We start from the raw sequence: 12,852 nt of genomic DNA, 5'->3' as shown, positions 1-12,852 counted from the left end.
TCGCGATTAAATATTTTAATCGTTGCCCAGCACTAATATTTTTACTTACAAACTTGATTTTTGATTGCAGTGCAAGAAATTTGCTCTCAAAACATTTTTTTAGTATAATTAGTATTCACTCACAATGTCAATAGTCGAAGTACTTACACATTCAGAGTGAAAGTGAAGGTTTAAGCTCGAGCAACAGACCACATATCAGCTATTATCACAATACATGCACAAAGTAATCACAGACAGCTGCTCTTTAAACTATAACAGAGTTTATTAAGTTCCAATAATAATGATCTAGTCAACTAATATCTAAAACTAACAACAACTATACATTTATGAGCACGCTATCTAAAATCAACACTATGGTAAGAGGGAGGTGTGTGTGTGTGTGCATGCAGTGTGTACATGCAGTGTGTGTGTAGGGAGGAGGGGCGAGAGAACAGCTCAGACAACGTATGACGTGATCTAAAATGTGGCAGCGTCTCTCGCGAGACCACAAGATGGCGTGAGACTCTAAAATGGTGGAAGACAATAGAGATCTCATTATCTACACGTGTCTGCAGCCGTTAGGGCAACCCCAGAGCTACATTAGCTTAAAGCTATATGTGTGTGTGGGTTAGTAAAAGAAGAAACAAACAAAACAAACAAAAAGGTCCTCCAAAAGCAGATTAAGATCCTCCCCGCCGTGGTGGAGTACGGAAGATCGTTCTCTCATCTATAGAAACAAAGCCGGCGACTCTTTGATTGGCACAGCCGCGGTTCTGACCTCTGAACTGATGAGAAACAACTTCCGCCTCCGCTAGCAGTGAACCATCTCAACACGATTTCAGTAGTATGAAATACACTAACTTCTACACAACATTAACGATCTCGATCGTTAACCTCGGTGATTATTGAGCACACACACCACGTTATAAAAATGACACAGTAACTTAAGCAACACAAACAGGTTATTGTGTTTATTATCTTAACTCTGCCCAGACTCTTAGCCTTACTATGAGTTTATTTTGTGGTGTGATCGGTCGGTCCTCCGACGGCGCGGCTCCGTGCGTAGCGCAATAAATTCTCTCTGTAGCAGAGAATTTCTTAGGCTCGTAACCGGCCTGAAACGACTTGAGGAGAAAGAGGAGTCGGCCTCTTTCTCTGAAGAAGTCCGTTTCTTCACTTCCGCAGGAAAATTGTTCGCATCCTCTCCCAGGATGCGAACAAAAACAAAACAAACAAACAGTCCAGTAGATACGTCCAGCGAATCTAAAACTGTTAAAACCTAGGATTTTCTCTTAGGACAGCAACATTGCGTGCCTCCTTACATGCGAATTAAATCACATCGTGTGGCAAAGAGCTGAGGGGAGCTCAGGGGTTTTATAGTTCTGGGGGTATCCGGTTGTAAAACCGGAAGTCCCGCCTCGGCATCACTGGGCTCGTCAAATGAGAGCAGCGGCGTCTTCTCTCGACCAAACTACCTCACAATTTCACAAGGGTGTGTGAAATTACTTTATTGGGGCCCTTATCAACCCCAAATCAGGCTCCAGGTTGCTCTGCAAAATTGGAAGGCCTGATGTCCTTTGTCTCAAAGCACATGGTGAACCCGAGCACATGGCCCCAACACAGGTAATAGTGGTCATTGTGCATGTATAACCAGACTGTATGTGCGTGGGGTGTGTCATGTGTTTGGAAACACTGAAGACGTTTACGGCCTGTACTGTGGTGAAAGATTATAATTTTCACACCCAGATGTCTCTCGAATTTGTTGACATCAAAGAATGATACACTGTGCATGTGATCAAAGCCAACTGATCTGTGTAATTGGGTTGCATATTCTAATTTATCATGCTCGGTCATAGCTGCGTTGTTAAAATGTGCGAGACAGAGAGAGAAACTGAGGAATTAAAGTTTAGAAGCATTCTTAGTATGATTAATGGCACCCCTAGTGGTGAATATTAAATGTCACAATATATTTAATGATGGAATGTATTATATGTTTACAATATATTTACTTATAGAAGTGTTAAACTATAAAAGCATAATCGTTGAATGTATTAAACTAAAAAGTATAGCCACTATATGTATTAAACACTGTAAAGAATAGCCATAAGTACTGAAACCGCTCTCCTGAGGGTTTCAAATGACATTCTCATGTGTTCTGATGCAGGTGACTGCTCTGTGTTAGTTCTTCTGGACCTCAGTTCTGCATTTGACACTGTAGACCATAACATCCTGATTAAGAGGCTACGTGATTGGGTGGGCATATCTGGCATAGCGCTAGACTGGTTCACATCTTACCACAATGACAGAAGTTTTAATGTCTGTGAGTGATTTTGTGTCTGTTACCTCTCCACTGTCTTGTGGCGTACCGCAGGGCTCGGTTCTGGGGCCTCTGTTATTTTCCCTTTATCTGTTACCTTTGGGACCGATTATAAAAAGTTATAATGTGTCCTATCATTTATATGCAGATGATATCCAACTGCATCTGTCATTCAAACCCAGCGAGGCCTTCACATTAACTAGGCTCCTGGACTGTGTCGATGCCATCAGAGACTGGACGGCAGAAAACTGCTTACAACTCAACGACACTAAGACGGAGGTCCTAGTTATTGCTCCAGATGAGTTTGTCCCCATGATCAGGCAGAGTATTGGTCCACTCCCTGCTGCTGCCCATTGCAACCTACGCAATCTAGGGATTTTCTTTGATCGATCCATGTCATTTGACCCCCATGTTATGCAGCTGTCCAGATCATGTTTCTTCCATCTAAGAAATATCAGTAAACTGAGATCTGTAGTATCAACACCTGAACTAGAGATGATCATACACACATTTATCTCCTCTCACATTGACTACTGTAACTCACTTTTCACATCACTCAGTGTATCTGCTCTTAACCGTCTGCAGGTAATCCAAAACGCTGCCGCCAGATTACTCACCAGGACAAATCGACGGTCTCACATCACCCCCGTACTCCTATCTCTCCACTGGCTCCCTGTAGCATTTAGGATACACTTCAAAATTCTCACCATCACTTACAGAGCACTTCACGGTCAGGCTCCTACTTATGTAGCTGATCTACTTCACCCATATTCACCCGCCCGCACTCTCAGGTCAAACGCTCTAGGTCTTCTGTCAGTTCCACGCACACGATTTAAGACCCGTGGTGACCGAGCCTTTGAGGCAGTGGCGCCGAGGCTGTGGAATGCTCTGCCTGTGACTCTACGCCTCGCAGATTCTGTGAATACTTTTAAAAAACAGCTCAAAACCCACCTTTTTAGGCTGCCGTTTGAGTAAAAACCCATGTCCTAGACCTGCTCTTAAAATATGTTTTAATTTTTTATTTATTTTTTATTTTATTTATTTTTCTCTGTGTATGTAATTTATTGACCCTATGGTCACATTGTGTTTTTTATGCTTTTAAATTTCTGCTCTGTTAAAGCACTTTGTGATTTTTTTGTCTGTGAAAAGCGCTCTATAAATAAATTGTATTATTATTATTATTATTATTAAGTAGGGATGGGTATCATTTGTTTTTTTTCCAATACCGGTGCTAAAACAATACTTTTAAAACGATACTGGTGCCTAAACGGTAGGGATGGGGTAAAAATCGATACAGCATAGTATCGCAATATTTTGCGTGGCGATATTGCATTGATACACGGACGCCAAGTATCGATCTTTTATTATATAAACTATTAAAAAAAATTAAAAATAATAATTACTAGAAAAATCAAATCAATTGCTTTTTCAGTCCACTAGATGGTGCTGAGTTGTTTTCTGGTGAGGTCAGCAAAGGTCCCGGGTCAGCGTGATTGGTAGGAAGTTGGTCAAAACAAAGATAGAGACATCTGGCCCCACAACGGGGTTAAATCTGCCAACAGTAGCCAGGCTCATGGGGAGAGTGCAGCGCATAACTGTCTCTCTGCCCTTGATGTCCACGCATCGCAAGTTATACTGAGTTATATAACTCTTATATCCTACTTATATAAGTTATAGTTCATATACTGAGTCCACACGTTTGCATTTAGTTAAGTTGGACTATGTAGTAATACAAACAGTTCAATTTGTCAGGTTCATGCAACATTTATGATATTGTTGGTCAGTCTGTCTGCTTGACAATCCTATTTTGCTGCAATAACAATGATTGAAGTGAGATGAACAGACTGAAAACGTTAACTTATTAGCAGTGGTGGCTGGCCAATAGAGGGCAATGGGGCATGGCCCCACCTTGAGCCACACATAAAAAAAAAATAATTATAATAATAATAAATTATACAAATTGTCAATATTTGTGTTTTTGAACTGTGGAATGTACCCAGTAATATGTGTAAAATGTGATATCTGCGCAAAATATATGCTTTTCCTGCTCGTCCTCTCCGCCTGTGTGCTCGTGCTCTCCGCCTGTGTGCACGACACGTCTCAGAACACGCAGCTAGGGGGGCAAAATCGTTTTTGCCCAAAAGAGGCAGGTCTATGAAGCAGTTTAGCCAATTGCTGATTAAAGATATAAATGAGTGACATACAATTTAGCCAATCAGCGCTGTCAAATAGATTCAGTGTGGGGCCAAAACAATTTTGCCCCCCTAGCTGCGCGTTCTCGTCAGGAGAAGTCTCTACAGGCGAGCGCGAGCACTACTCCTCCAAGTCTCGTTTGAGAGGAGAACTTTGGTGGATAAACTGCAGTGAAAGAGCTGATATCAGATCAGCCTGACCTCACAATCAGACAGCAGACTAGCGGGAAAGGGAAGCAGTACATGTGAAGCTTCTGTACTAGCTGTACACCAGACAGGTTTGGCTAGCTGGATGACGTCATGCTTATTTAGCTTATATAACTTATATAACTTATATTTTGCTTATATAACTTATTTAGCTTTTTAAAACAACGGGGACAGATCCAGCACGGACAGTTACGGGAGTGAGGGATGAGGAAGTAAGGAAACATGAGAACACCAGGACACACATGGAGAACTCTGTCAAGCTACATATTAGCCAAAGTGAACATCTTTTCTTCTACATATTTGTCCTCAGTCTCATCTGCTTAACTTCATGGTCATGGAGGCATCAACATTTAATTGAGATGGTAAATTAACAGTGAAAACTCATGATAGCTTAATTTAACATCAGTATTCATAATTACACTTCATGTTTACTTCTCCTGATCTTTACCTCCTATAACAAGGTCCATAGGGGCATCTCAATAAATACACATGTTATATTATATTATATTATATAAGTGTTATTTACTGCTTTTTTTCGTGTTGGAATAAATGTTAAATATTTAACTGCAAAGTAGTAATGCGTGTTTGATACTTTAATTTTTTTGCAATAAATCATACTGGGATGTTTGCTGAAATTGATAGGATGGCCCTACCTAGAAATTTTTCCACCAGCCGCCACTGCTTATTAGATAAAACATCTGACACAGTTTTCCTTTGGGGACATAATTTGAAGTTGAAAAAAGTAATAAATCGCAATATAGGCCTATGTTATCACAATACTCAGAATATCGCAGTATAGTGATAATATCGTATCGTGACCTAAGTATCGTGATAATATCGTATCGCGCGACCTCTGGTGATTCCCACCCCTACTAAACGGTGCCTGAACCGATACTTTTTTCTTCAAATTGAACAATATATTAACTGTTTAAAGTATACTATAAATATAAATAAATACAAAACACTTGGCTTCAAACTACAGCTTCAAACTTTTTAACTTCAAACTATGAACAATATATTAACTGTTAACAACAGTTTACGTATACTTAAATATAAATAAATACAAAACACACACACTCTGTACACACACTACAGCAAGTATTTTGCAGAAATATGAGCATATTTGTCTTCTCTGGCAAAATACGACACCTCTCCTGACTTATTTTATTTTATTTTACCAGTTGGTGGCGCTAATGCGGCAATTCATCGTTTGCCAACCGCCACTACACCTCAAAGAAGAAGAAGAAGGTTTCGCGTGCCTGTGGATGTTATACTTATGAGCGCCAGCGCTAAGTACCCAGATGTCAGAGGAAGTCAGTAGCCTGCCAGCCGTTTGACAGATCTCGTTCTCATTTTTTTTTCTTTTTTAATAAATCATGGCCGAAGCTTCGCCAGAATGATGGAGGGGTTTGTTTCTAAGCACGCACCGATTCATGGCACCGATTTTTGGTACCCAACCCTAGCCATAAGGGACAGAGAGGGATCATATGAGGCTTTGCAGAGCAAGCAGAGAGCTGGCAGCACCGAGGAAACAGGTCAGCGAGAAAGGACGGACTATCGTGTCTGAAGCCAGGAGGAGACTATTGGATTTCAGCCAATCACTGAGCTGATACTGGACTTTTGAAACTTTCGGACACACGGGACATTGTTTCACAGAAGAAGAATCAGATCACTTGGGACCTCTGGACAGCTAACTAGCTTGGCTGGACTGTGTGGAGGAATTCAATTAATCTCTGCTTCATGAAACATATTTCTATCGATAGTGTAATTCAGTTTGTAACTGTCTTAGCTTCTGTTAATTGTTAAATACTTTTCTTGATTATACACCGGATCCAGCTGATTTTTCGTACGACTCTGCTGACGAAAGATAGCAGCAGCGGGAGACGTGCGGCCTTGCATTCCTCTGAGAAGTTTCCACCTCAACAAAACAGATTGTTGTCCCCCCTGGTGACGGGGTTGTACAGAAAGCGGCATTTCTTTGATATTATCTCATCATAAGGGATATTTCCTAATCTTAGTCGACCTCCCCCGCTTCTATTTTGCGCTACTGTGACTATCAGTTCCAATTCGTCGTCTGACACAGACTCATCATCACTCTGCAGGACCTGGGCAATTTGCTCCATAAACAGGTCTACATTGTATGCATCGTCTGCATTTAGAACAGCCTGTACATCACTAGCTAGTGAGGGACCGCGCATCACCACATTTAATACACTGCCTGCAGGGGAGTCATCTATAGCCTGATTGATCACACCCAACAGTCTACCCCTGACCATGCTAGGGACTTGTTCTATGTCATTGAGGTTAATGCCTCTGAAATCAACACGCTGCCTCAGTTCACATTAAAAAAGGGTATTGTCCGTCTGTGAATAGGACTAGCAGAGCACTCTGCGGGTCCCACAGCAGGCATGACTCCCCCACACTGCACAGTGACTCCATTATTCATCTCTGACTCGGCAATCATCCCGTCACACCTTTCTGTGAACAACCCTTCTGACTCAACATCATGAGCAAGCACCACACCTGCATCATCTCCCTCATGTCCCAGGAAGAGGAGGTGTAGGAGGAGGAGAGAGGTGAGCAGGCTCCCATGTCTGATTCATGAGGCCCATACAATGTAGGAGTACTATGGTCATTATGTAATTCCATACTTTTATCACTGCAAAATAATGCATCAATCAGGTCTGTGTACCCCTTATCTACATAAGATAACCGGAGCCGATGTGGTTGAACTGTGATAGTCTGTGAGCCGATCCTCCAAAACAATACAGAGACAATGTGGTTGAACTGCAATAGTCTACTCTGTATACATACAATACCCTTACACACCCCTATACACACACTCTATTCACACACACTATCATGTACGCGTAAATTAGTTCAGTTTTCAGACGCACACGCAAATTTGAAGAAAAATATGAAAAAAAACGTGCATTATGCAAATATAGGCACATTTTTTTCACATGCACGCGCAAAATTGTTCACTATAGATGCACGCGCGCAGACGTGCAATGTAATGTAACCTAAATGTATTCATACATCAATAGGCTGCTCTTGGTTGTACTGGAACGATATAGTGATTCATGAGGTATAGTTGGCCAGCAGTATCCATAGAATTGACGATGGCTTTAATGTAACATTACATTATCTTTTGGAGAAATTGTCGGGAAAATTAATCATACAAAAATGTAAGGTAATGAGGAGATTAAAGTTAAGTCATGTTTACTTTATGCAACACTTTGATGGGTTTGTCTGACATCACACTCCTCCCATCTGGTACAACAACAATTTTAATGAGAAACTTGCCTCGGCTGTGATGAGTTCATCTGGCCTCAAACTTTGAAATTCACTGTGCCGCAGGGTGAAATACAGCTTCTGTTCAGCATGTCTTATAACAGCCACAACAACTTCAGTTGGTTTGCATGTCCAAAGGGCGTCTACCTACAACCATATGAACAATAAAACTGTAATCACTGTGTACAGCATTTGCAAACTTATTCCATTTGAGATTTGTCAGTACTCTAGCTGCAAATTCTATTGTCCCGGTACAGAAAGCTGACACTGAACGAGCCCCAATTTGTATTCATGACTATTTCTGACGTTATTAAAATAGATGCGTTTTGGGATTTTGTAGAATATGGACTCAAGCAGAACTGTGTCCTGGGGTGAACACACCTTTTCAGGCTCTATAAGTTACAATTACTTGATTTTTATCTGTCAAGTGCATACATTGTATTTTGGGAATCTGCAAAAAAGTACCTCTGTTGCAGGCTTGGACCCTTTACTTGTTACATTGCTGCTGCTCTTCTCATCTGTGCTCCTCTGAAGATCTTTTTCAGTGTTCAGAGTTGACTTTGCTCTCTTTGGAACTGGAAAAGTTGGTGGAGCAGTGTAGAACTTGGACCTGGCAGTGTGGGGCTTTGCACCGTCTCTCTTTGCCCAACCCTCCTGAGATTGAGTGATGTCTTTTGGTAGCATGGGTTTAAGGAGCAACTGCTCAGAGAAGTTATGAGACATGATGTGTTCTCTGTATCTTACCTGTAGAGAGCCATACATTTTTCTGACAAAAGCCCCTGCTCTCAGTTGCTTCTCCTTTTTCAGAATTGACTTAACAATACCAAACCATCTCTCCACGTGGCAGTTTGTGTTCCTTGTTTTACTGGGACCAAATGTGTCTTGTTCTGTGTCTGATGCATATCTTTTTAAGTTCCCCAACAGCAGACCACTCCAAAGGGGAAAAATGCCTAGGTGGCTCTCAAAAAGGACATCAACTATGCCTGGGCAGAAGTATGGGTTTTCTTCATGTGGGATCTTGGCATCCTCTTTTTCAAACTCTCCCTGTACCTCCTCCAAGACCTTATTGAATTCAGAAGTGAAGGGAGACCTGCCAACAATTGTGTGGGCATTTTACCTTTCTTCATCATCTTCCTCCTAAGCCAGGGGGCTGTCCTGTAACATTTCTGTCTCTTCCATGTCTGTAATCTTGTATTTCTTTATTAAGTCCTGCATCGCCTTCAGATTAATCAGGACAGTATTGGTGTTGTGTTTACACATTAAGACAGCACACAGTGAGCGGAAGATTTTGAGTGCTGTGGTCATCACGCGCAGTTTGGGACACCAATCCTCTTATTTAACATTTTACTCCAGAGTCTATCAGCTTTAGCCGATGCTTTTCAACGAAAATGCTTCAACTCAAAGAAATACTTGAATCAAAGACAAGAATCAATTAAAAGGTACAGAGAAAATGGAGGTCAAAAATGGCAGAAAGAACATTTCAATGAAATTTCTAGTAGAGACAGCAACCAACACACCAAGAGAAGCAAACAAACGTATGTTTACAGCACTCTACTGTTTCTGCTGTTACTAACTGGGGATATACAACTGAATCCTGGTCCACTAGCAAACCTTATCTTAGACCAAAAAAGTCCATTGTCCAAGGATTATCTTCATGAATCAGTGCACGTTTGGCATTTGTACTGGAAGGAAGGAACCAACTGATATTTTCCCTTTGGGACTGCTGACTACTGATCAACAGTAATGCATTGGTGGCTCTACTCATCCAGATAAATGTGAACTACTGGATGGAAGAAACAAACTTTCTGCCACCACCAGGTCTGGCCCAGGCCCAAGTAGCAGCATGCCAGCTGCCATTAGGCGAGGCCCAGGCCCCAACATCAGCATTCCAGCTACCACAGGGTCAGGCCCCAGCAGCAGCATGGCAGCTACCACAAGGCTACACTCAGGTCCCAGCAGCAGCAACAAGTGGGTGAGTCCTGAGACCTACACCATCCACACATACTACGACGGAGGAGACACTTTACCCATTGATAATACAAACTAAATTGTCACTCCTTTCAGTCCACAGACTAACTCACACACTGATGTGGATATCTGCTCACAACATTGCGCTGTAACAACGAAAGTGAAACAAAGCGGCCTGAATCCAGCTATCAGATGATTACGTACACATAAACTTTTCAAAACAGTCAATCATGCCTGGGTGCTCTGGGATACACACGCAAGACCTAAAGGACTGTTTGGGGGGCATTTGAATATTCAAAGTCTCTTCCCTAAAATGGATCAAATAAAACATCTTGTTTGGACTTTCTATGTCTCTCAGAAACATGGCTACATATAAACTCGCCCTCTGTTGCTTTGAATGTACATGGATACAATATATTTAGAAGAGATAGATCTAGTGGTAAAGGAGGAGGAGTAATGTTTTACATTAAATAACACCTTAACTGCAGCCAGATTGAGTGGTCAAGTGATGTCAAATTGGAATGTATTGGTCTGAAAGTGTCACTATCGTCACAAATGTCTCTTACTCTTATCTGTCTCTACAGACCACCATCGTCCAAATGTGAATTTTATGATCAGCTTAATTCCATGTTAAAGGAATGTGACTTTGACAAAGAGGTTATATTAATGGGTGATTTTAATGTAAATTGGGAGGATAAGTCTGGAAGAAAATCCCTAAAACGTACAATTGATTGCTTTAACCTCTTATCACTCCTGTAAAATTTGCCTAAAACCCCTATCCAAGGTGTACCCAAAGTAAACTGACAGCTCTTTTTGAACCATTGGTAGTACATGTATGGTTTTAGTCTCTATTGAAAGGTAACACACTGAAGTTTCTTCACAAACAGTCAGAATCACTGTAAGTGCTACTAGCTTCTAATGAAGCTACAACACACTGAAACAAAAAGTTTTTATTTCCGCCTGGATGTTTTTTGGCAAACAGATGCCTGCAGATAACTATAGCTTGGACTTATTAGCTGTAAAACACAATGGTACCTTAGCGTGAAGTCATAGTACCTAGTACACATTGAAATTTGATAACTACCACAGAAAATCAATAATTTACACATGGTTTACTAAAAGTACTTCCGCATAAAAGAGCATTTGGAGCATTTGGAGACTAGTAGTAGTCACGGCAAAAATGCCTAAGCTAAGATAAACTACGCGTCCAAAACATAGTTGAACTATAGCTTATTTATGTCAATGTATGGTTAATTACAACAAATTTAACCATTGCCAACTTTCACAGATTCTTGAAAATTGTTATTAACCAGACTTTGCTCTTCATAATCGGTCTCAGGTAGTTGACTCACGGTGCTACTTCTGACTTCGAAAATACTTTCCCAACATGCAACAGGTGAATCTGCACAGCGTTCTCTTCGTAATTTCATTGGCTATACGTAGCGTAAGTTTCAGAAAGATCGATTGCAATTGGCTCGAGCATTACCCAAAGCAAGAGAGGCGGGCATTGTCTTTCAAAGCGGACTCTCGTTGGCTGTTCCAGAATGTGACCGGGCTATAGAAGCTCCCATTGGGTCAAATGAGGTGTCAATCTAACCGGCAGAATGCAGCCGCCAATTTGAGAGGAAAAAAACCCACTTTGTTTACTGGAAACCGAAATTATGATCGAAAATAGATCGCTAGTTATCATATCTGCCGGCTAATTTGAAATGATGCAACAGCCCCCCGTGGGTGTTTATGGACGTATTAATGTGTTTTGGACTAAATCTTTTGCTGGATTGGATCGTGTGGACCCTTAGCAATCTTAACACGACCGTTTTTGCCAGACTATCATGGATGGGGGACACACTATGATTCACAATTGGTGAGTAGCATCGATAGTTTAACTGCTATTTTTGGAGTGTTTGTCTGACAGAGACGTTGACTGTACCTGCTGTTGTGATTGTATCTTGAAATGGTTTGCATAAATCGAATTACAAGAACCATAGCTTTCTAATGAGATATCGCATTAGTACCTATCTTTACAGAGCAGTTGTGTACATGACACAAATGTACACTAAACCCACTCTTCTCAGTCCCAGATTAATTTGATTTTTTAGCAATAAACCAGAAACAATGATCAAAACACACAATATGGTAACTGGTATGTCTGACCATAATTTAATACTTTTAACAAGAAAACTTACAAAGAAACGTTTTAATATCTCTTCTACCAGAAAGGCTTATCAATTAAGCATCGTCAACAAATCTCTCAGGCAATGTGTGTTTCCGAAAGGATGGAAATCAGCCATAGTAACACCCATTTTTAAGTCAGGAGATTCAACCGATGTCTCTAATTATCGGCCAATCAGTATCCTCCCTGCTGTTTCCAAAATTGTTGAGAAATGTGTTGCAGAGCAACTTATTAAAGACCTCAACAGCTCTCCATATCATCTGCATCCTATGCAGTTTGGTTACAGGGCTAATCATTCGACTGAAACAGCCAACTGCTTCCTCTTAGAGAACGTAAAGCTTCAAATGGACAAAGGGGGTGTAGTAGCAGCGTTTTTTCTTGACCTGAAGAAGGCTCTTGATATGGTTCATCACAATGTCCTGATTAATAAACTGTCAAATTTAAACTTTTCCCGAGAGTCTCTTGCCTTGCCGAAATCCTACCTTGAAGGAAGAACCCAGTGTGTCAGAGTGGGTGATGTTTCATCATCTACTCCAGTGGTTCTCAAACTGTGGGGGGGCGCGGCGGTATTGCAGGTGGGGCGCAGGAGGAAATGCAGAATTTTTTTATTACAAGAACTTTATTCATACCTGCAGACTTGTCGCTTTTCGGCGAAATTTATTTTTTTTTAATCAAAATATATCATCCACGTGAATTGTGTAGATCCGTAGAGGTTTTTTTTT

This window comes from Anarrhichthys ocellatus, unplaced genomic scaffold, assembly GCF_004355925.1.
Source record: "Anarrhichthys ocellatus isolate YVR2014 unplaced genomic scaffold, GSC_Weel_1.0 scaffold156, whole genome shotgun sequence".
Lineage (NCBI taxonomy): Eukaryota > Metazoa > Chordata > Actinopteri > Perciformes > Anarhichadidae > Anarrhichthys > Anarrhichthys ocellatus.
Note: the sequence above shows the minus strand (reverse complement) of the source record.